Raw genomic sequence first — 22787 nt, 5'->3', positions numbered from 1 at the left:
AAAGGACACACACAAGAAAACAGTGAAAACTGAGTAGGTCTGTCCTCTGCTGTCTAGCTGGGCTTCCCTGGTGGCTCAGCAGTAAAGAATCCGCCTGCAGTGCAGGAGATGCAGGTTTGATCCCTGCGTTGGGAAGACGCCCTGGAGAAGGAAATGACAACCCACTCCAGTATTCTTGCCTGGGAAATCCCATGGACAGAGGAACCTGGTGGGCTACAGTGCATGGACTGTAGAGTCAGACACGATTTAGTGCCTAAACAACTGCTGTCTGGTTAACAGTACCATAGGGACTTCCCTGGCGGTCCAGTGGCTGACTCCACGCTCCCAAGGCACCGGCCCCAGGTTCCAATCTCTGGTCAGGGCACTAGATCCCACATGAAGCAACTAGGAGTTTTCACGGCTCAACTAAAGATCTCACATGCTGCAACTAAGACCCAGCACGGCCAAATAAATAAATATTTTCAAAAAACAGTACTATACTAATGTCCACATCCTGGTTTTGATATTGGCCTACAGCAATTTTGAGATGTTAGCCTTGGCGGAGGAAGGGTACATGGGGTTTTATGTACTATTTTTGCAACTTCCTATGAGCCTATAATTATTTCAAAATTTAAAAGGTTTTAAAAGGTCCTTATCAAGTAGAGATGCATACTGAACTACTTCAGGATGAAAAAGAACACGACAGCTGGGATTTTGCTCTTTGGAAAGGGGGAAAGAGACAGATGCTAACAAGGCTGCCAGATGTCACTAACTGTTGCAGCTGAGTGACTGGCAGGTAGAAACATAGTCTATTAGGCGCTCTACTTCCTGCGTTAGACACTTTTCATAATAAAGTTTCCGACCACAGAACAGGAGAATTTCCCACCAAATCTGTAATGAGATGGGCGCTGACTCAGGAAAGCGTCTCTATCAGAGATTTACTGGTTATCTTGTAGAAACACAATCAAAAAGATTTGTCAAACCTTATCACTGACCTCAACACATCTTTCTTTAACCAAAAAAAAAAAAAAAGTTCTACTTGCCCATTTTTCCCTGTGACCATTGGCTGTCAGAGATATGCTTCCCAAGGATGTTTCAAAAACATCTTTTGGTGCTATTTTAACGGCTAAGTCATGTCCGACTCTTGTGACCCCATGGACTGTAGCTTGCCTGGCTCCTCTGTCCATGAGATTTCCCAGGCAAGAATACTGGAGTGTGTTGCCATTTCCTTCTCCTGGGGATCTTCTTGACCCAGGGATCAAACCCGCATCTCCTGCTTTAGCAGGCGGGTTCTTTACCATTGAGTCACCAGGGAAGCCTAATAACATCTTTAAGCATGTTTAACATGTCCCTCACAGGAAAGGCTTGTTCTCACAGTCAATGAGAAAGGAACTGCTCTTTAAAAGAAACCTCAGTTAGGGCAGAGGTTTCCAGAAAAGTATATATAAAACACTTCTGTTACAAAAGTATGTCACCCAAAACAATATGCTGAAACTTAAAAAAATGCTCATATCTGAGCTCCTAAAAGCCTACGTAACAGAATTTTCTAATCTGTTTAAAAATTTCCAAAGCATCTGAGTGGGTTTTGGACTCATGCGTTAAGAACTTTAAAATACCTTCCATTTAGTTTACAGGAACATCTGATTGGCCTCGGGGAGGATGGAAATGTACTAGCCAAATTTCAACAAATCCTCTGCATACGCGTGCATGGGATGGAAAAATGAGTAACCCGATTTAGAAAACAAGCCAGTGATGCGTTTCCTCTGTGTGCAGCTACGTGTCCCAGGCAGGGATCTTTTTCAGGGAGGGCAGCCATTAAAACAAAGTAACTAAACAAACTGGTCTCTCCCACAGCATCAGAGCACAGTTTTCAAAAATAAGTACATGAAGCCAGAAGGTTTTTGAACTACTAACAATTTTTAAAAATCATTACATCTTTAACTCATCTTCTGATTTCCAGTTTTAGTGTAGGTTTTATGATACATGTATTGTAACAGTGTATCTTTACAGTTTTTGTGTAAACACTGGCTTCCCCAGTGGCTCAGCAGTAAAGAATCTGCCTGCCAACACAGAAGATGCAGGAGACCTGAGTTCAATTCCTGGGTTGGGAAGATCCCCTGCAAGAGGAGATGGCACTCAACTGAGTGACTAGGCTCGCAATGTATGTGTGTGTGTTAGTCGCTCAGTCGTGTCCGACTCTGCGACCCCATGGACTGTAGCCCACCAGGCTCCTCTGTCCATGGTATTCTCCAGGCAAGAATACTGGAGTGGGTTGCCATTTCCTTCTCCAAAGTTCGCAATGTAACAATAAGAAAATACAAGTATATAATAACTACAACAGTATCCATATAATGGGGGCACATGTCCCCAAAGTTCTTTTACTGATAGGGACATGTGAGTAAAGAAAGTCTGGAGTGATGTTGTAAGCAGTGGGAAAAGCCAGTCACTGACACGGCTCCTAACTTTCTCTTCAGTCTCTCTGCTTCTGTCTTCCCGCCTCCCTCAGTCCCAGGCTGAACCAGAATGGAAGCACAGTCAAGGCCTGGTCCTGCCTCTCTCTTCCGGCAGCCCACTAGCAGCAAGGTGGCCCCAAACGTGGGCCTTATTCGCCTGCCCCTGCTGCACTCGGTCGTAGGCTCTGAGTCAGGGAAGCCGGGCTAGAATCTCGGTGCCGCTACCCAGCAGTGACTGGGCAGGTGACCGAACTGGTTTTCTGGGTGCACCATGCTGTAAGCAGGACCCTTGGGCCAAAGAGTTTACCAACTCAAGAGCTGTTCAGATATAAGGAAGGACTGTGGTGCTGTATTGGTTGGATGGCATCACCAACTCAACGGACATGGGTTTGGGTGGACTCGGGAGTTGGTGACGGACGTGGACTCCTGGCGTGCTGCGGTTCGTGGGGTCGAAAAGAGTTGGACACGACTGAGCGACTGAACTGAACTGAACTGTGGTGCTGTATGGGCTTCCCTGGTGGCTCAGATAGGAAAGCGTCTGCCTGCAATGCGGGAGACCCAGGTTAGATCCCTGGGTTGGGAAGATCCCCTGGAGAAGGAAATGGCAACCTACTTCAGTACTCTTGCCTGGAAAATTCCATGGACAGAGGAGCCTGGTAGGCTACAGTCCATGGGGTCGCAAAGAGTCAGACTTCACTTTCTTTTTCTTTCTATGAACTTCCTAGGTGGCACTAATAGTAAAGAACCCATCTGCCACTGCAGTAGACAGAAGAGACCTGGGTTCAATCCTTGGGTTGGGAATATCACCTGGAGGAGGAAAGGGCAGTCCACTTCAGTATTCTTGCCTGGAGAATCCCACGGACAGAGGAGCCTGGTGGGCTACAGTCTGTCGCTAAGTCGTTTCAGTTCAGTTGTGTCTGACCCTGTGTGACCCCACAGACAGCAGCCCATTGGAGAGTGGGTTGCCATTTCCTTCTCCAATGCACGAAAGTCAAAAGTGAAAGTGAAGCCGCTCCAGTCGTGTCCGACTCTTTGCGACCCTCTGGACTCCCGTCGGACACGACTGGAGCGACTTTAGCACGTGTGCATGGTGCTGTTACGTGGTAACACTCCTAGAGGGGTCTGGGTGGCACCCCCAAATCAAACACATAGTATTTCCACAGAGAAAGGTGAGATATTTTTAAAGACCATAATTAGTCTCGCATCAATTCAGGTCAGATTTTTGCCACAAAATTAGCTTGCTGCAGACTTAGGAAGAACCTTTGGGATTTCAAGCGTTCTGGATTCCAGAAAGGAGGAGAAGGGACACGGCCCTGACCATCCTCCAACACTTCGGGGAGGTGATGCTGCGGGAAGCAGGAATCAAGTGTGGTTTATTTTTTCACTTATCTTCAAAAATGCCCACATCCCTCCTCCTGATCTGAAATTATCTGAGAATACATTAGGCTTTGATGGTGGGATGCAGAGGTCCAGAGCCCTTGGCAGCCAAGCCCCAGCCTCCCTCCCTGCCTCCTCCTTGAGTGCTGGCAACACAGGGTCCCTCTACATGTGACCTGGCCCCGGTCCCAACACACCCTCCTCTCAGCCCTGGTCCTTGTGGCAAGTGACCACTTTCACTCATGAGCCATCCTCAGCATCACAGCCTCCGTGAGGGCCGGCTCACTCCCTCCCAGCTGTCTCCATGAGGTTTGTTCCGACAATGTTCCCGTCTCCCCACACCTGAGTCATCTATCTCTCAGCCTGGCATAGCACCAGATACACAGCAGGGATCTGGAAGAGAAGGATCAATCAGATGACTGATAAACGCCAGGCATTAAGCCACATAATGCAGGCCGCCGGCTTTCTGTCACTTGGTCCCTTCCTCGCCATTCAGAGTTCTGCTGAAGGACCTCGATGTTTGGCTGGAGGAAAGGATAGGCCAGGGCAAAGGATGGAGGCTGAGTTACACTGTCTCACACACGTCTTCCAATGTGGAGAGGCCACGCCACTGACAGCAAAGGGATTTGTCCCAAGTGCTCCATCAGAACTTAGTCCACCTGGTGTAAGCAACAGGAAGGTGAGAACCTGCCAAGATAGGGATGTTTGAACCAACTGGCACAAGATAGCAAAATGTTCTGGCTGCTTCCAAAAGAAGGAAGCTCCCAATAAAACAGGGCTAAAGGTCTCCTGGTGCAGAGACACTGGTTGAGGAACCTCTGGAAGGTGGTTTACTCTTTCTTGTCTTCTTCCCAGTCAGCCTGCAAGCTTGTGGAGGTCAGAGGCCATGTCTCATGTGCAGCTCTGATCTCTAGCACCTACCTCAGAGCCTGGATGTGGTCAGCACTCAACAGGCTTTGGCTGGATAAAGGCGGGGGAAACCAAATGAATGTTCGGGCTCTGCAACTCCTTCCAACTCTAACATTCTATGACACCACCCACCAGCCCTGTACCAACCCCACGAACAACACCTTCTCCTGTGCCACCTGCCCCCGGATGTTTACCACCTCCCCCTCCTCCCTGCCTTTGTAGCTGCTTGTACATGGCATGTCCTCCCTGGCCTTTCCCATTATCTACCACAAGTGGCATTAAATCTGTTCCCTTAACATCCTGTGAGTCGGGCTCCATGAGGGCAGGGACTAAGTACCATGATGAAATGTGCTTGGTGAATGACTGCTGTGGGGACACGGTGACAAGGACACTCAGCGGGGTGCACCCAGAGCAGGACACCTTGTCAGGTGAGGGGCACTGCGTCCTGCCTGACAGGTGGCCTGTGGACTCTACAGTGGACAAAGCACTCCTGACAGCCGTGTGGAGTGGGTTTGATTGGAGTCACAGCATCTTGGCAGGGTAACAGGGTCTTCTGGAAGGGCCTCGGGGAGCAGCAAGCCGCAAGATTGGGCAGAGCTCACCTGGCAGGTGCAGAAAGCCCGGGACTGGGGGGACAAGGTCAGGCAAACCCAGCACACAAGCGAGGAGTGCTGGTTTATGAATGTCCTCCACGCCTCCTATCAGCCCCCAGAAGGCACCTGAGGTCACAGGATCAGCGTACAGGGAGATGGGAGGGTCTCAAGTCAAATTCAACCAGGCCCTGGCAGGTTTGATGAACCACGCCACAGCTTAGCAAACAACCCGGAGTGACGCAGACGCTCACGGCTGCTAATAGAGCCCCACCCCGTCCTTCTCTGGGAAAGATATCTTCTGGCTGACTCCCGTTCTGAAGACACCCACCTTTTCCAGAAAAGCTACAGAGCTATGTATAGTCCCCAGACTCAGCCACCTGCCTTGGAACTTAGGTATTTTACCGTCTCACCCAGATTTTATTCTATCATCTCACTCCATGCTTGGGCGCTATCTCGCCGTTTCGTGTCCCCTGCAGATTTCCTGTGTGGACAGCTGAACAATGGCATCCCAAAGATATTCACCTGAACTTGTGAACATTTTACCTTAAATGGCCATAGGAACCTTGCAGGTGTGATTAAGGCTCTTGAGATGAAGAGATTATCCCAGATTATCTGAGTAGGCCAGACAGAATCACAAGGGTCCTTACAAGAGGGGAAAATAAAGGCTTTGAAGCTGGAGGAAGGGCCCTGAGCCAAAGAATGCAAGTGGCCTCTAGAAGCTGGAAAAGGCAAGGAAATAGATTCTCCCCCCTCGAGGCTTCAGAAGGAATGGGGCCCTGTCAACGCCTTGACTTCAGAGCCGTGAAATACATTTCAGACTTCTGACTGCAAAACCCAAAGATAACAAATTCATCTTTTAAGTCACTAAGTTGCTGGCAGTTTGTGACAGCTGCAGTGGAAAATTAATACACCTAGTTTACAGATGAGGAAAACAGGGGTCTGGAGGGCTAAGGCCATCTGCCCACAGAATCCTGGTAAAAGGCTCCTCACGCTGCCCGCACCATCCTGTCAGGCCCTGGATTTCCAAGGGCTGTTAAAGAGCCGTGAGCTCTGGAGTCAGACAGCAGGACTTGACTTCCAGCCCCATCACCTACTCACTCTGTGTCTGTGGGCAAGTTACACAACCTCTCCTTGCTGCAGCTTCCTCAGTGCTAAGATGGGGCTGCAGCCACACTTAGGTTCGAGAGAACTGTAGGGAATAAACAAGTTACTACACAGCACCGAGGACAGGGTCAGGAGGGCATGGCATTATCTGTGACAATTCGCTCCTGTTTCACAGGCATTCCCTCCTTTGGCCAGGGTGGGAAGGCACCCACCCAACAGTCTCTGAGACCTGGGCCAGTCCTGTCTCCAGTGGTCAGCTCTGTTTTAAACCTTCCAAGGTCATATTTTCATTCATATAGGTTCCGATCCAAACCCTTTTGAGCTGCAGCCACGAAGTGCTTGCTCGGACGGTTGCTATACACCCATGAGCCAAGCTGGGCTCCAACACGCTCACCAGCACGTCTCTGGAATATTAACACAGCCTGGGAGGGATTTCAGCTCTTTAAGATCCATGGAGAAACTTTCACCTTCGCAGAGCTCACTAGGCAGCACTTGATCTGAGCACGGTTAATCTGAACTGGCCACTGCTCCCACTTCGGCCACCGGGGGGATGACAGGCCCTCCGGTCTCCGGGGGCTATCTGCTCTGGGAACTTCTGGGTGGCTGCCTTTTGGGGGAGGCTGACCCACATCAGAGCAGGTCAGCAGCCCTCAGCCTGGCCTTTCTCCAGAGGGGATTAGAGGGAAAGAGCAGCCAGGGGCTGGGCGGTTCTGCCTGGTTAGCCTCCGGAAAGAGTATCACATGCCCTCCCGAGGGGGCAGGGTCCTGTCTCTCGGTCCCACTCCCCTGGGATCAACACAGACAAGCCAAGGCCACTCCAGTGGCTCGGCATCTGTTCCTCTTCTCCTGGGGCCAAGTTCCCACGAATCTCTCAACAGGAAAGAAAAACCATCCAATCGTGTATCTATCCTTCACTTGGTGGTAGGGACAGGGGGTAGGTGCAGAAATGAAAGAGAACAAAGTAATCCAAAATCCTTCAGCAAGAGCTTACTTAATTCAGCCTTGTAATTAAGTTTTGTTTTGTTTTTTTCCAATACATACCAGGCCAAATTTTGACCCTTACAGTTTTCTCCTAAACTGAGAACAGATGGGCCAGTGCTCAGCCTCTCTAACTAGACTCTGTGTCCCTCTAATGAAACCACCTTTTCAGCCAGCTAAACCCAATCCAGCCCTAAGCAAATGGGTTCCCTTGGGATGAGAAACCCTCAACCTCAATAGTCCCGCTGGCCCGGAAGAACAGACGGTGGAAGCTGAGACCCCTGAACCTGCCCCGACCCCTGGGACTCCTCTGGCAAGAAGTCCAGCTTCAGCCCTGGGTACCCAGTGAGAAATCCCAGCCTGAAGGTCATTCATGAAAACATGTACGTACTGAGTGGGCTGAGCCAGCATTCCACCCTGGGTGCACACCCCACAGGAATCCACGTGTGTCCCACAGATAAGAACAAGACATTTCATAGCAGCCCTGTTTAAAACACCCAAAACCTGGACACAAACCAAATGCCCAACCTCAGAGTGAATAAACAGTGGTCCATGAACAGTGAGTGAGGGGCTCCAGCCCTCAGGCGTGGAAAATCCACGCATAACTTACAGTCAGCCCTTTGCATCCACATCTGTAGATTCAACCAACCATGGATCAGGCAGCACTGTGAGCACATTTATTGAAAAAAAGTCCATGGGTAAGTGGACCCACATAGTTCAAAGCCATGTTCAAGGACCAACTGTATATTGAAACAGCATGGACTTCCATGCCGCAGTGAGCAAGGACTGCTCAACACAACCTGGGTGACTCTTCTAAAGACATGACTCCATTTTCAAGGCCAGATCCAGTCAATAGTGGTGAGGTATGAGCAGTGGTTCCCTCAGAGGTTTTGACCCGGAGGAGGCCCCAGGGAGCCCCAGGGAAAGGTTGGGAATGTTCTGCAGCTTGAGCTGGACAGTGGTTTACACGGGTATTTACAGATGTAAAAATCATCGCACTGTACACCTACCTGTGTACTTTACTATAGCAGGTTAATGAACATATACCTTCAAGCACCTTCTGTGTGCTAAGTCCAAAGGGTATCTCAAGCAAGGCTCTAGCCCTTAAGAGCTCACAGTCCACTAGGGAAGAAGATATTAATACACTCAAACAACAATGCAAGGTTGCCCGTGACCAGTGGGGCAGGTGATGAGAGTTGGCCAAGGGATTGCTGGCATCACTGCTGAGTCAGGGAAAGGGGTAGAAAAAAACTGATCCAATGCAGGAGTTTTGGAGGCAGCCAGACCTGTGTCCGATCCTGCTTCTCACCGTGTGACCTGGACCCGACGTTTGCTCTGCTTCTTCAGCCTACGGGGGAACCACAGTGGAAAGCACAGCATTTCCTGGGTCCTTGCGAGGATCAGGGAAAGAATGCACCCAGAGCACTGGGCCGTGAGATTTGTTATTCCTGCCGCGAGGCTGCGCCCGCCCTGTGCCAGGCACCACGGTTCACAGATGTGAAACAGGCCCTGCCCTGCCTCGGCTCCTGATCCCACCACGAAGAGGGCAGCCACCACTCACCCCCTCTATCAAAAGTGCAAACATCTAACAAAACAGGGGCTGTGAAGTGCACTTGGCCCTAAAGGAACCTGCAGCCCAGTGGGGAATCACACCTAGGACGCAGTGTAAAAGGCTTAAGTGCCAGCGGAGAGGAAGAGATAAAGAAACGGGAGGTCAGAGGGCAGAGGGAGGTGGAAACTGAGCTGGGCCTTCAGAGGTAGATAGGATTTGGGCACGTGGAGACCGCCTGGGAGGGAGAGGCAGGCAGGCAGAGGGAATGGCGTGAGCAACAGCACGGAGGTGGGCAGGCGAGGAGGCACCTGGAGGAAAGGGTGCCCAGTCAAGTGTGGCTCAGCCAGGGGCCCAGTAAGCAGGGCCTGGGGCAGGGACTTCATTCATGTGTCAGAGGGGGAACCCCTGAAGATTTCAGGGGTCAGAAAACAAACATATCAGAGCAGGGATTTAAATACCAAGCTAGACAACAGCGGTACTTCAGAGGGACCAGAGGGAGGGGGCTCCATTTCTCCAGGGCTGGGGCTAGGGACCAGACTTCCCAAGAAACACCCAAACTTCCACGTCTGGTCCACTTCGTGAGACCCAAGCTTGCATTCTTGATTAACTGATGGTCAGGGGGTCCCTTGGACAGCAAGGAGAACAAACCAGTCAATTCTAAGGAAATCAACCCTGAATATTCACTGGGAAGGGGATACTGAAGCTGAGTTCCAATACTTTAGCCACCTGTTGTGAAGAGCCGACTCAGTGGAAAAGATCCCGATGCTGGAAAAAATTGAGGGCAGGAGGAAAAGCGGGGGACAGAGGATGAGATGGTTGGATGGCATCACTGACTCAATGGACATGAGTCTGAACAAACTCCGGGAGATAGTGAAGGACAGGGAAGCCTGGTGTGCTGCAGTCCATGGGGTCGCAAAGAGTTGGACACGACTATAACAACTACAACAGGGGCCTGAGTGAGGACGCTGCTCCTTGACAGGGTAGCCCTGGCCTTCCTGCATTGGCAAGAGGTGAGGATACATTTCCTGTGCTTCTTGTTTATTTAATTGTATTCATTTTAAGTTTTTGAAAAAGTCACACAGTCACATGAATCGGCACTCAAAAGGTATGAGGGGTCTCCAGTGAACAGCTCCCGGGCACCACCTCGACCCCAGAGGCACCCCAGTCACCGACTTTGTGTGAACCCCTAGAGACCCTGAGCACACACAGAAGCAAATGCACTTTCCACTTCCCTTCACTTTCACACAGACGGAGGCACAGCAGACACACACGTCTTGCACCTGCCTCGTTCACAGACATCCATTTGGTGATTGCTCTGTATCTGTGGATGGCAAGCAGTCTCCATCTAACTTTTTACGGCTGCACAGTGGTCCATGGTGTGGATGGACCATAATTTGTTCCTGGCCCTCTACGGATGGACTTTCAGGTTGCTTCCAACCTTGTTCTATTAAAAAAGAGGCAGCTGTGACTAACTGCACAGTCACTTTGTACACGTGGAATTTCATCTGTAGGGTAAACTCCTAGAAGTGCAACTGCCGGGTGAGAGCCTCAAGCATCTGTAATTTTAAAAACACTGCTGGAGACGCAGGATACATTTTAATTGCTCATCCAAGAAAGAAGCCGAATTATTGAGGAAAATACTGACAACAGGTAGCCCCACGGACATCCAGATGAAGAGACAGTAAAGCCCCATTTTCAGCAGACAGAGAGCGCTGGGTCAGGAGATGGCTCTAGACCTGGAGCGGCCCTGGTTCGCTAGTGCCCTGGTCCACGAACTCGCATTTCCTCACCTGTGAGTGAAGGGCCAGACCTGCTCACCCCCTCGGCCCTTCCTGGCACAGACAGGCTCTGGTTCCAGGGCCAGTGGGAGTGCGGATGAAGACGCAGTCACCACGACACCCAGCTTTAATTGGTCTCTCTGGGCAAAGGTGCCAGGGGAGGGGCGGGCAGACCACGAAGAAGGCCTGGTGGGGAGGGGTGGGAGTGCGGAGCCCAGGAAGGCGGGGTGCTTTCAGTCTGGCCATCCTGATCCAGTGACATGCACCTGCATGAGCTGGAGGGACACCGCAGCCCTGCATGACACATTCAGGCTCCATTCCATTCACTGCTGCGTCCATCAGACCTGTTACGTAACAGCCACGGCCACCCAACCCTCGCTCATCAAGCGGCGGCCGGCAGAGGACGGAGGCGGGCCTCTGGATGCCTCACGTCCTCCCTGTGAGACAGGACAGCTGGGTAAACGCAGCAGGCAGGGTGGGGCTTCCTCCCACCCCCACAAATTCTGCTCAACGACCCAGAACTGCAAATGGAAGAAGTGGTCTTCTGCCCCAGTCGAGTGGGAGATACCTCTTGGCAAACCAAAGGCAGCATTCGAGGGGCAGAAGGCTCGCCAGCCTTCCCCGTTCCCAGCCTGTGCCCTGCTCCAGCAGACTGGATGGCCAGGGCCTCCTGCAAGTCAAATCATACTCAGATGCACTGAGGTTACGGCTGTTAACCTTCTGTCACCACTGCCCCATGCATCAACCTTTCTTTGTGAAGCAAATACATACCGCCTTGTCAAGTCCAGACTTTCATACATACTGTTTGTTTAAAACCCACCGACCAGCTCATGGGGAGACACACTTCTCTTCCTGGAAGCGATGCCCTGACACCTACTGTTCCAGACGAGCTCACTCCCTCCGCTCCTCCACTCACCGGCCTGGGCCTGTGCTCTGGGTGGCCCCCCTACCTGCAAAGCCTTCTTCAGCTCCTCCACCTGCCCACTGCCACTGTCCATCAGAGCCCCAGCTCAGCTGCCCTCTTCCTGGGGAGTCTCAGCTCCTCAGCTCACCGGCAGGCAGAGCACAGGGCTGCCTCCTGGGGCCCCCACAGCTTCAACCAGATTCTCTATTAACACGCTTTCCAAGTCTGAGAAGCAATTCTACCTGCCAGGCTTCCCAGTGGGACTGCAGGCTCTCTGGGGGCCATGGCTGTGCTGGAGGGGCCACTCAGAGCAGCGAGGGCACAGGATTTGAAACTGAAAACCTGGGTGCTTCCTTTCACAGTTTCTTAGGCAAATTCACCCTTCTGAGCCTCAGTCTATCTGTCTACAAAATGGGCGCAAAATTTCCAAGATGCCAGGGCCTTTGGGAGGATTAAATGAAATGTTATTTGTGAAAAGTCATTCACAAACTGCAAAGCCTTACACCAATCCCAGTGAGGATTAGGAATATTAGTACTAATTAATATAAGAACACTGATTAATGTTCATTTCTTCACACACATCCCTTTACCAACACCTATCATTGTGTCTGCAGGCACCCGAAATGACTGCTCGTGGAATCTCAGGTTCTCTGTTCATTCTAGATGAAAATAACATACACAGCTGCTAGAGACATAGAGACCAAGGGCTCTGCCAGCAGCTACAGCAGCCGCCACCATGGGGTTAGTTATTTTTGCCTGGAGCTTTCCTGTAAGTGATGACCCAGAGGGCTTTGGTGAACAGCCCTGCCCAGCAGGATGGAGGTACCCAGCCACCTGCCAGAAGAACAGGGCCTCCCTGGGTGCAGGCTGTCCACAGGGGCTGCAGTAGGAGAAAAATAAAGGTACCAACCTCCACACACATTTCACTCCCAATGCGGAGGCTGTCAGATCTGAAAATCCCTTTCAGGGTGACAGACGCGGTAACTTCTAGAGGTCTCACGCCACCCCCTGCCTTGAGGTGAGGGTGGGGGACAGCCATCCTGGGACCACCCTTGGCCAGAAGTTACAGGGCCCACAGATCATGGCTCCCCAACCAGGAGACTGAAGTCTTCCGGAAGATCGCCAAAAACACTTCAGGTTGGAAAAGAAAATGCACACACACACACACCCCTTCTCCATCCATCTTCACGTGACGATGAAGACGGCTTCTCCCTCCAAAACAGAAACCAGGCCCCTCCTCTGGGGGGTGGGAGGAGGTTCACGGTTTTCTAACCTAGGACCTCTTCTGGGCCCTGTGGCAGCCAGCAGGTGACGAGCAGCCCCACTGCAGGGCAAGTGACTGCACCAAGGTCAGCACCAGGCTCTCTGACTCTGGGCAGGGTTCTGCCTGCTCCTCACACCGTAGGGCCATCCAGCAAACAGGGTGGGGACCCCGTCTTTCTCACAGAAAGCTTGACACAAAGGACTAGGAGGCACTGCTTCAGCCCCTCTCCGATCCTTTCACATTGATGGCTACCTTTTTCATGGCATGGGTAAAGGCCTGTGCCCCGCCGTGATACGAACAATGAGATAACGCAGGATTATGCCTAGGAGGATTATGCCACTTTTCCACAGTGACTATTTCTTGGTTATTGGAAATCCGGGGTGATTTTTATTCTTACCCTTCACTCTCTTCTGTGCTCCAAATTTACTATAACCAACAAGTACTATTTTCAAAAGCAGAGATGCCTATTGTTTTCCATAGGCTGAAACATCGCAAGCTTTCCGTGAAATGCTCATTTCGTCCTGTGTAACTTTATAAAAACACAGTAAAGCTGGAAGTGACGCAGGTTAGGCACAAAGGCTTTCTGGGTGGGATCTTCCCTCTCTGGTTTCCGCCCCAGAAGAGAAGGAAAAGGAGGTGACTGTGGGGCTTCCTGCCTCCCAGCCCAGGCCCGAGACCTCCAGGCCATCAGACAGAGCCTGCCCTTGGGCAGACCCAAGGCTGTCTAATGTACCTGTCGATTTCTGATATAAGCTCAGTACTAATAAACAATGCTGCTCTGACCTGTCACTTCTCAAGAACAATTCTAGCTTTATCCTGAGTGGCAATGATATTAAGCTATCCAAGTGTTGGCTTGTTTGGTCAAAAACTATTTCAGCACCTACTCTGTGCAAGGAATCATGCCAGACACTGAGCCACCATTAACCCCAAACTGGAAAAACGACCAATGAGACAGAGGCAGGCCCATGCCACCCTTCTAAGTTCTGCCCTGGCATAGGGTTTCAGATACACCAAAACAGCAGCAAACAGGAATGTGAACAAGTGCTGCCTAATTCCAGTGCCGCTCCTCCCAGGACTTGGGCAAAGTGGGGGCCAAGCCTGAGCCCCTGATGACAACCCAGCAGCTTAACTGCACTGAATTAAGGTACCTGAACTGCAGGCCACTTGGCAGAGGGAGACAAGACAGGGAGGGAACACGAGATAACCTGAAACTTGGGGACCATCCAAATCTTCTCTCCTGGGCCCTTTACACTGTACTTCTTCCCCTTCCTGTCCTCTTGGAGCCAAGAAGATCACATTCAATTAACATTAACCGAGGGCCTACTATGTGCTGAGGGCCTACTATGTGCTGAGCCCTGATGCCAAATAGTTTTGCAGACAAAGAACTCAGACCTTTGCTCTGCATATGCTGTTCCCTCTGCCTGGAACCTACTTCCATTTACACCAGGTAACAGCTTATATGTTCCCTGGTCAGAGAAGTGCCTGCCCAGGCAGGAATGCCCCAACGTTCCCTCAGAGTACCCATGACATCTGGAGCGGTTCTCTCCCCAGATGGATACTCGGCTCCCTGCACTGACACACAGGTGTGCAACACCTCTTTCCTGAATAAGCAAAACAGCTTGGAAGGTAATAATAAAAGCCACTGTTTACTGAGCACGTACTATGGGCCGAGTGCTGTGGGAACTCCACACAGACATTAGAACACCATCGGCATGTGACGGCTGCACTCTTACTCCTGCCCTTTCACAGATGAAGGAAATTGCATCATCTCCCCCTATTTTTAAAGAATGGGAATCAAAACCCGGTCAGCAACTTGTCCAAGGCCATGCAGCTAATGAGAATGAAGACTGAACCTCAGCTCTCAATTCACTCTCCAGAAGGCTTGGCTGACCTCCCTCTCTCCCCGGGACCCCAAGGGGCACTTCTTGGTCCTGTGTTCCCAGTGACCATTTCTGTCCCATTTCTGAATCCTCAGCCTCCTCTCCCAAGGCACTCCACTCAAAAGTCATCTCTGACTCCTCTCCCCATGACCTACACTCATGGCTTCCCATGCCGGTGTGGACTCCCTCTGCTGTGCTTCACCGAACATCCTGTGCAAAGACCCTTAGTCTTTCAGCCCTGCAGGGTGGGACAGGCTGGGGCACTCAGCTGGCTACTCAACACCCAACAAAGCAGGCGGCTAGGGCGGGCATGCCCTCCGTGAACCCACAAGTGGGATCAGGCAGATAAGCCCAGCTGTCTATGCCCACTTCCCGCTACGTCCCTAGCCCCACCCCTGCCTGTATTTATAGCACTCATGAGCGTGGGGGCCTGGAGGATGCAAGATGGGGAAGGGGGCTGCCCACTTAGTCCAGATCCTCAGGGTGAGAAGTCAGGGAGGACCTGCCAGGCCCAGAAGAGCCGGGAAGAACCGAAGTTCCAGCTCAGAGAGCCACCCCCACCACCAGCCACAGCAGCCAGGCCAGAACCACCATGACAGCAGTGGGCTCCAGAGGCCCGTCCTGCATCACACAGGGCTGTCAAGACCAGAAGCTGCTGGAAGAACAGAAGGGAAAGGCTACAGGGACCAAAAGGATGCCACTGACCTGAGGGAAAGCAAAAGGAGGGAAAGCAAAAGGAAGAAAAGCCCATTGTCCTTGGAGTTACCTGCAGGAAGGAAGCAAGGGGGAGAGGCACCAACATACTGCCCTGGAATACGCAGTTGAGTATGTCGTTTCCTTTTTGAAACCTTCAGGACTCCCTGCTGGCCACTCTGGGGTCAAGTCTGAACTCCTTAGCAGGGCCTTCAAAGGTTTTCAGGCCCCGGGCCCTTGCAGCCATGTCTGGGAGGCGAGGTATTTCAGGCCTTTGCACCTCTGCCCAGGGGCTCCCTCTGCCTGCAAGGCCCTCTCTCTCTCCTTGGGCAGAGCATCCCTATCCTTCCAGGCCTGGCACACCCCACGGTTAGTGGGGAAGAGCGTGGGCTCCAGGGTAAGCTCCCCAACCAGTACAGCTTTACCCTCCTAGGCTGCCTCCTCTGAAAAACGTGGAGAAAACTGTCCCCACCTAACTGGGTGATGGGGGATGAAAGGCAGTAATTCACGAAAGCGCTTTGAACTGTGCCTGGCACACAGTAAGTGCTTAATAAACGAGCTGTTGTTCCTATTGTCCTCTGGCTCCGCTAGGGCCCTCTGTCTTCACCACAAGCAGAGCACTGTCTGTCATGTATCTGTTACCCAGTGGACAGCCTCAGCCAACCACTGCGTCGCAAGAGACACAACCTACGACTCAGCACAGTGCTGGGCACACAGTAGGTCTTCAGCAAGTGCTCACCACCTATGAGGGTTCAACGGCAGACCCCCCCCCACCCCAGAGCTTTTCCAGGGCCCAGCTGCTTCCACAGCTCACACACCAAATCCCCAGTCTCCAGGCCCAGCAGAGTGAGGAGGGCATTCACAGTTACTTGGTTTCAAAACAATGAAGGGCTGTCCTCTGCCTTCCCAGGCTGCTTCCACTCCAGGGAATTCACAGGGAGAAATGAGCACAGCAGGGACTGGAAATAGCACGGAGCCCCTCTCAGGGAAAAGAGCACGGCCGGCCCGCCAGGAACCAGGAGCAAAACCTCAAAGGCAGAGGAGAAAACAGCCTCCAGACAGAAGCCCGAGCTCCGCAGAACTCAGCCAACCCGAGCGAACTAGGACAAGATCACTTGCACCCATTCTGCCTTGAAGCTCTTCTTCCCACCCTCTTGGCGACCTTTAGATGGGGTTCCTGGTATAACCCACTACTACCACGTGGGAGCAACTGACAACACATCCCCCTTAGGCTGCACAAAAGAACCAGGTCGCCTGAGGTTCCTGGAGGGAGCTAACGGTGCCTTCCCCACGCACACTAGCTATCAGGGCCTCGTGTCTGGATTGAGGTCACTATCTACGTCTATCTCCCAGCAGACCAGAAGCCCTCAGAGGCCAGGCACCAGGTCCTATTCATCTTTAAACCCCTGTGCCCCTAGCATAGTGCCTGGCACATAGTAGATGCTCAGTAAGCTGTGTGTGCTCAGTTGCTAAGTCCTGTCCGACTCTTTGTGACCCTATGGACTATAGCCCGCCAGGCTCCTCCATCCATGGGATTTTCCGAGGCAAGAATACTGGAGTGGGTTGCCATTTCATACTCCAGGGGATCTTCCCGACCCAGAAATCAAACCCACATCTCCTGTATTAGCAGGTGGATTCTTTACCCCTGAGCCACCTAGGAAGTCCAGCTAGGTAAGTTACAAGGCAGCAAAACCTGGCAGCAAGAGAGTGGTGCTGGTTCATGGACCACTCCATCCGGGCCTCCCACATACATGGACAAGGAGTCACGTGCTCCCTCTGGGTCTCGCTTTCCACATTTGTAAAGAGGGATAACAAACAGTTCTGTATTCTCACAGCCTCAGAGAGAACTAACTGGGGAAACACACATGGAAAGCACCATAGCATCACAGGAATGCTAGTTACCCTTCCATTTCAGCTCAGCTCTCTCTGCACCTTCCCACCTCATGTTGGAGCCCTTTCTGCTGGCCATGTGCCCCCTCCCCCAGCACTGAACCTACTCTGCAGTGCCCCTATTGTTTTGTATCTTTCACATCATTGTGACTACTTGGTTTTAAGTTGGATTCCCCCTCCGACCCAAGAGGTCCTGAATCCCAGAGGCACCATGAGTTCCATGTTCAAAGCCTGATAAAATGGGCATGCAGGCCTGACTGCAGGGCCCCTCCCACCCACAGTCCAAGCTCTGATACACACACACACACACACACACGGCACCCTCCAGCACACCGAAAAGGAAAGGAGATAGGAAGGGACGCTGCACAGGTAACCTGTGAAGGAGTCACACCTCTGAGATCTTGTGCCTCCTCGGCAGGTGTGCGAGCTTGTTTGCCTGGCCGCCTCCGCGGCACAAGGGCCTCCAGGGCACTGATTGCTGCTTCTTTCCTTACATAAAGCACCAAGCAGTCAGATAAATAATATATGGCCTTTGCCTCACTCGCAGGTATCAGCTGTGCAAACACCTGCTTAGTCCCACAGTGCCCTGGGGGTGTGTGTGTGTGTGTAATGCCTGGCCTTACACAACTCCAGAGGGCATATATGAGTTGGGAACTGATACTCATGCCCACCTCTCAACCCTATCCTCTAGCCTTGGCCTGGAGTCCATCAGCACTAGACCCCAGCAGCTAGTCCAGGGAGGACACCTAGGGCAGGCATACACACACCCTAAACCAGTCTCGGGGGTCCTTTCCCAAGAAAACATCCTTGGAGCCCCAGGTCCCTGCCGGTGACCCTCCAGACTGCAGACCTGTATGCAAGCCGTGTACACCTTCATGCACGCATTCCCGGGAGGCCTTGCCAGGCCAGCCACCATCCCAGATTACAGCTCGCCCCTCGCGCCACCCCCCCCAACCCCGGCACAGGAGCTCCCCCACTCACTCGGTCGTGCCAGGCGCCAGCACACCCACCAGGCGCACACAATCCCACTTGCAAAGGGCCTGTCCAGCCCGCCTCCCCTCTTCCCCGAGCCACCCCCACGGGCAGGTCCGATTACACTCCAGGCGCGGGCCCCGCCACGTTGGCGAGGAGGGGGCCAGGGCACACCCACGGGCGGCCCCGCGACCTCGCAGGGCGGGGAGAAGGCGCAGGGCTAGGCCGGCGGGGGCGCAGACGCCCCCTCCCTCCGCTGCCAAGACAGCTGCCTCCGTCCCCTTTCCCGCCTGAGGACCTGCGGCCACGGCGACCCGCGGGGACGACCCCCCGAACGGGCCCCTCCAGATCGGAGCAGCCCCTCCGCTCCCGAGAGCCCTCGTCTACCTCCCCCCGCCTCGGGGCCTCCAGCGCAGGGCAGGTGGGCAGGGTACCTCAGGAGCCCATGGCGGCGGCGTGTGCGGGCGACGCGCGGCAGCCGGACTGGGAGAGCGAGGCAGGCAGACAGCACCGCGGCCCCGAAGTCTGGCCGCTGGCCGGCGCGTCCCGGGCCCAGCCGAGTGCCGCCGCGGCGCGCCTGCGCACTGAGCGCGCCGCCGGGGAGGGCGGGGCGGCGAACGCGAGGCTGAGCTCACTCGCCCGGCCTTAAAGGGACCGCGGCCCCAAACCCCCTAGTGGTGGGAGCGATTTCGGCTCTCCAGCCTCTAGCAAACCAGTCGAGTCGCCTCCCCCACCTTCCTCCGACCCCCCCCCCAACCCCACCCACCACTGAGCTTCTTGGGGTGCAGGGACAGAGTCGTGGGCTCCAAGCTCTGTCCTGGCACTCTCAGGCTGTATGGAACTTCACTTCTTTTAACCCTAATTCCCTCCATTTGGGCCTGTTTGAAAATGAAACAGTAACGGCTTTTTAATCGTGTGAAGGATGCAGGTGTTTGTGGAATGAATGTCTACTGAAGTGCTGTGTGCAATAATCGAAATGAAATTGCAAAAGAAAGGAAGAGGTTTTTCTTCCCACTCCACTTAGCAGCGCTTGCGTCTTGCCCCACCTCGCTCTAGGTAGCGTAACTAGCAAATTCTTCAGATATCATTCAAACCCGCTCACCTCATTTCTATGTGCCAGGTCCACACCAAACAGCAGTTTAACTGAAAAACAGAAAATCCAATCAAGTTTTGGCTTTGGTGTGTTCAAGATCCCCACATTTACTTCTATCCTCAGCCCAGACTCCTCCCCTGAACTGTGTACTCCACATCTCATCCTTGAGGTCCAATAGGAGCTCAAAGTCAACACACCCACAACAGAACCATCTCCTCTCAAACTGCAGAGACCTGCACTCTCATAGCCTACCCACAACAGCAGTTAGTAGCTCCCCCCTTCCGACACCAGCCCAGAACTCCTGGAGTTACCCTTGGATCCTTCTTCTCAACTGCTTACCCACTAGACCAGGAAATTACGTTGGGTGCGTGCTAAGTTGCTTCAGTCGTGTCAACTATTTGTGACCCCGTGGACTGTAGCCCACCAGGTTCCTCTGTACGTGAGAATCTCCAGGCAAGAATACTGGAATGGGTTGCCATGCCCTCCTCCAGAGGATCTTCCCCACTCAGGGATTGAACCTGCGACTCTTACTCTCTTACATCTCCTGCACTGGCAGGCAAGTTCTTTACCACTGGCACCACCTAGACTCTGACCTCTTCCACTCCATCTCCACTGCTACAACCACTTTGCTTATTTTCTGTCTATAATTATTGCAATATTCTTGTTAGGGAATGAATGTTTGTATCCCCTCAGATTCACATGCTGAAATCCTAACCCCCAAATGTGATGGTGTTAGGAGTTGGGGATGGAAGGTGATTAGCTCATCTGGGTGGAGCAGAGCAACTTTTGGAGCAAACTTAAATAGGATTTTAAAAAGAGACCCCAGAGAACTCTGTAGCCTGCTTTCTGCCTCCTAAGAATACAGAAAGAAGTTGGCACTCTATAACCCAAAAAAGGGCCCTCAGCAGAACCTATCATGCTGGCAGGCAGCCTGATCTTGAACTTCCAGCCTCCAGAACTATGAGAAGTAAGTGTCTCTCGTTGTAAGGCACTCAGTTTACAGTAATCTGTTATAGCAGCCCAAGCTGACCAGTTGAATGGTACTATGAAGACCTACAAGACCTTCTAGAACTAACATCCAAAAAAGATGTCCTTTTCATTATAGGGGACTGGGATGCAAAAGTAGGAAGTCAAGAGATGCCTGGAGTAACAGGCAAATTTGGCCTTGGAGTACAGAATGAAGCAGGGCAAAGGCTAACAGAGTTTTGCCAAAAGAATGCACTGGTCATAGCAAACACCCTCTTCCAACAACACAAGAGAAGACTCTACACATGGACATCACCAGATGGTAAACACTGAAAACAGATTGATTATATTCTTTGCAGCCAAAGATGGAGAAGCTCTCTACAGTCAGCAAAAATAAGACCAGGAGCTGACTGTGGCTCAGGTCATGAACTCCTTATTGCCAAATTCAGACTTAAATTGAAGAAAGTAGGGAAAACCACTAGACCATTCAGGTATGACCTAAATCAAATCCCTTACAATATTCAATGGAAGTGAGAAATAGACTTAAGGGATTAGATCTGATAGAGTGCCTAAAGAACTATGAACATGACTATGGTTTGTGACAGTGTACAGGAGGCAGTGATCAAGACCATCCCCAAGAAAAAGAAATGCAAAAAGGCAAAACAGTTGTCTGAGGAGGGCTTACAAATAGCTGAGAAAAGAAGAGAAGCTAAAGGCAAAGGAAAAAAGGAAAGATATGCCCATTTGTATGCAGAGCCAAAGCCTTTGACTGTGTGGATCACAGCAAGCTGTGGAAAATTCTTAAAGAGATTGGAATCCCAGACCACCTGACCAGCCTCCTGAGAAATCTGTTTGCAGGTCAAGAAGCAACAGTTAGAACTGGACTTGGAACAACAGACTGGTTCCAAATCGGGAAAGGAGTACGTCAAGGCTGCGTATTGTCACCCTGCTTATTTAACTTATATGCATAGTACATCATGTGAAATGCTGGGCTGGATGAAGCACAAGCTGGAATCAAGATTGCTGGGAGAAATATCAATAACCTTAGATACGCAGATGACACCATCCTTAATGGCAGAAATCGAAGAAGAAGTAAAGAGCCAAAGAGCCTCTTGATGGAAGTGAAAGAGGTAAAAATGTTGGCTTAAAACTCAACATTCAGAATACTAAGATCATGACATCCAGTCCAATCACTTCATGGAAAATAGGTGGGGAAACAATGGAAACAGTGACAGACTGTATTTTGGGGGGGCTCCAAAATCACTGCAGATGGTGACTGCAGCCATGAAATTAAAAGACGCTTGTTCCTTGGAAGAAAAGCTATGATCAACCTAGACAGCATATTAAAAAGCAGAGACGTTACTTTGCCAACAAACGTCCATCTAGTCAAAGCTATGGTTTCTCCAGTAGTCTTTACCAGTCGACCCACAAGAGAAGTGCATGGATGTGAGAGTTGGACCATAAAGAAAGCTGAGCACCGAAGAATTGATGCTTTTGAACTGTGGTGTTGAGAAGACTCTTGAGAGTCCCTTGGACTGCAAGGAAATCAAACCAATCCATCCTAAAGAAAATCAGTCCTGAATACTCATTGGAAGGACTGATGCTGAAGCTGAAACTCCAATACTTTGGCCACCTAATGTGGAGAACTGACTGATTGGAAAAGACCCTGATGCTGGGAAAGATTGAAGGCAGGAGGAGAAGGGAACGACAGAGGATGAGATGGTTGGATGGCATCACCCACTCGATGGACAGGAGTTTGACCAAGCTCAGAGAGTTGGTAATGGACAGGGAAGCCTGGTGTGCTGTAGTCCATGGGGTCACAAAGAGTCAGACACGACTGAGCAGCTGAACTGAACCGAAGCTGGCCAGGGTGAATGCGATATTTTCCTAACCTGTTTCTGTTTTTCCAGGCTTTCCTGGTGACCCAGTCTACTTCAGTGCAGGAGCCAGAAGGATTCTTATATTTATTATTTAAGGGTTCGTTGTTTTTTTTTTGTTTGATGTGGACCATTTTAAAGTCTTTATTGAATGTGTTACAATATTGTTTCTGCTGTATGGCCACGAGGCATGTGGGAGACTAGCTCCCCAACCAGGGATCAAGCCTACATCCCTGCATTGGAAGGCGAAGTCCTAACCCCTGGACCACCAGGGAAGTCCCCAGAGGGATTCTTTTAAAATCTAACTCAAAACATAGCACTTGTTTGCTCAAAGCCTTCGCCTGGCTGGCCAATTCACTCTGAGTAAAACCCAAAGACCTTAACAGATCCCTGCTGAATCTTGCCTTGCTTTGTCTAACATTCCACCCACCTAGTCACGTCCAACCTCATCTCCTCTGTTTCTTTCCCTCTATGCTGACCCCTTGCTGTTTCTAGAACAAATGAAGCCTTGGCCTCAAATCCTTT

At 51.6% G+C, this 22787-nt stretch overlaps 1 protein-coding gene across 3 annotated transcripts in view; it reads right to left on the bottom strand.

Moving 5' to 3' along the window:
- Positions 1-18899, bottom strand: part of TMEM184B (transmembrane protein 184B) — a 50265-nt gene extending 31366 nt beyond the window's left edge. For 2 of the 3 annotated variants that reach the window (XM_070371589.1, XM_070371591.1), the window contains exon 1: positions 18761-18899. The gene's annotated coding sequence lies outside the window, so the exon portion shown is untranslated. Of the gene's footprint in view, positions 1-18713; positions 18739-18760 lie in introns of those variants that run through there. The other variant, XM_070371590.1, reaches the window with a different exon arrangement.
- Between the last annotated feature and the right edge of the window lie 3888 nt (positions 18900-22787).

The sequence above is a fragment of the Bos mutus genome, chromosome 5 (assembly GCF_027580195.1).
Source record: "Bos mutus isolate GX-2022 chromosome 5, NWIPB_WYAK_1.1, whole genome shotgun sequence".
In the NCBI taxonomy this organism is placed as follows: domain Eukaryota; kingdom Metazoa; phylum Chordata; class Mammalia; order Artiodactyla; family Bovidae; genus Bos; species Bos mutus.
The sequence above is the reverse complement of the archived record's forward strand: the minus strand, read 5'-3'. Positions and strand labels throughout refer to the sequence as shown.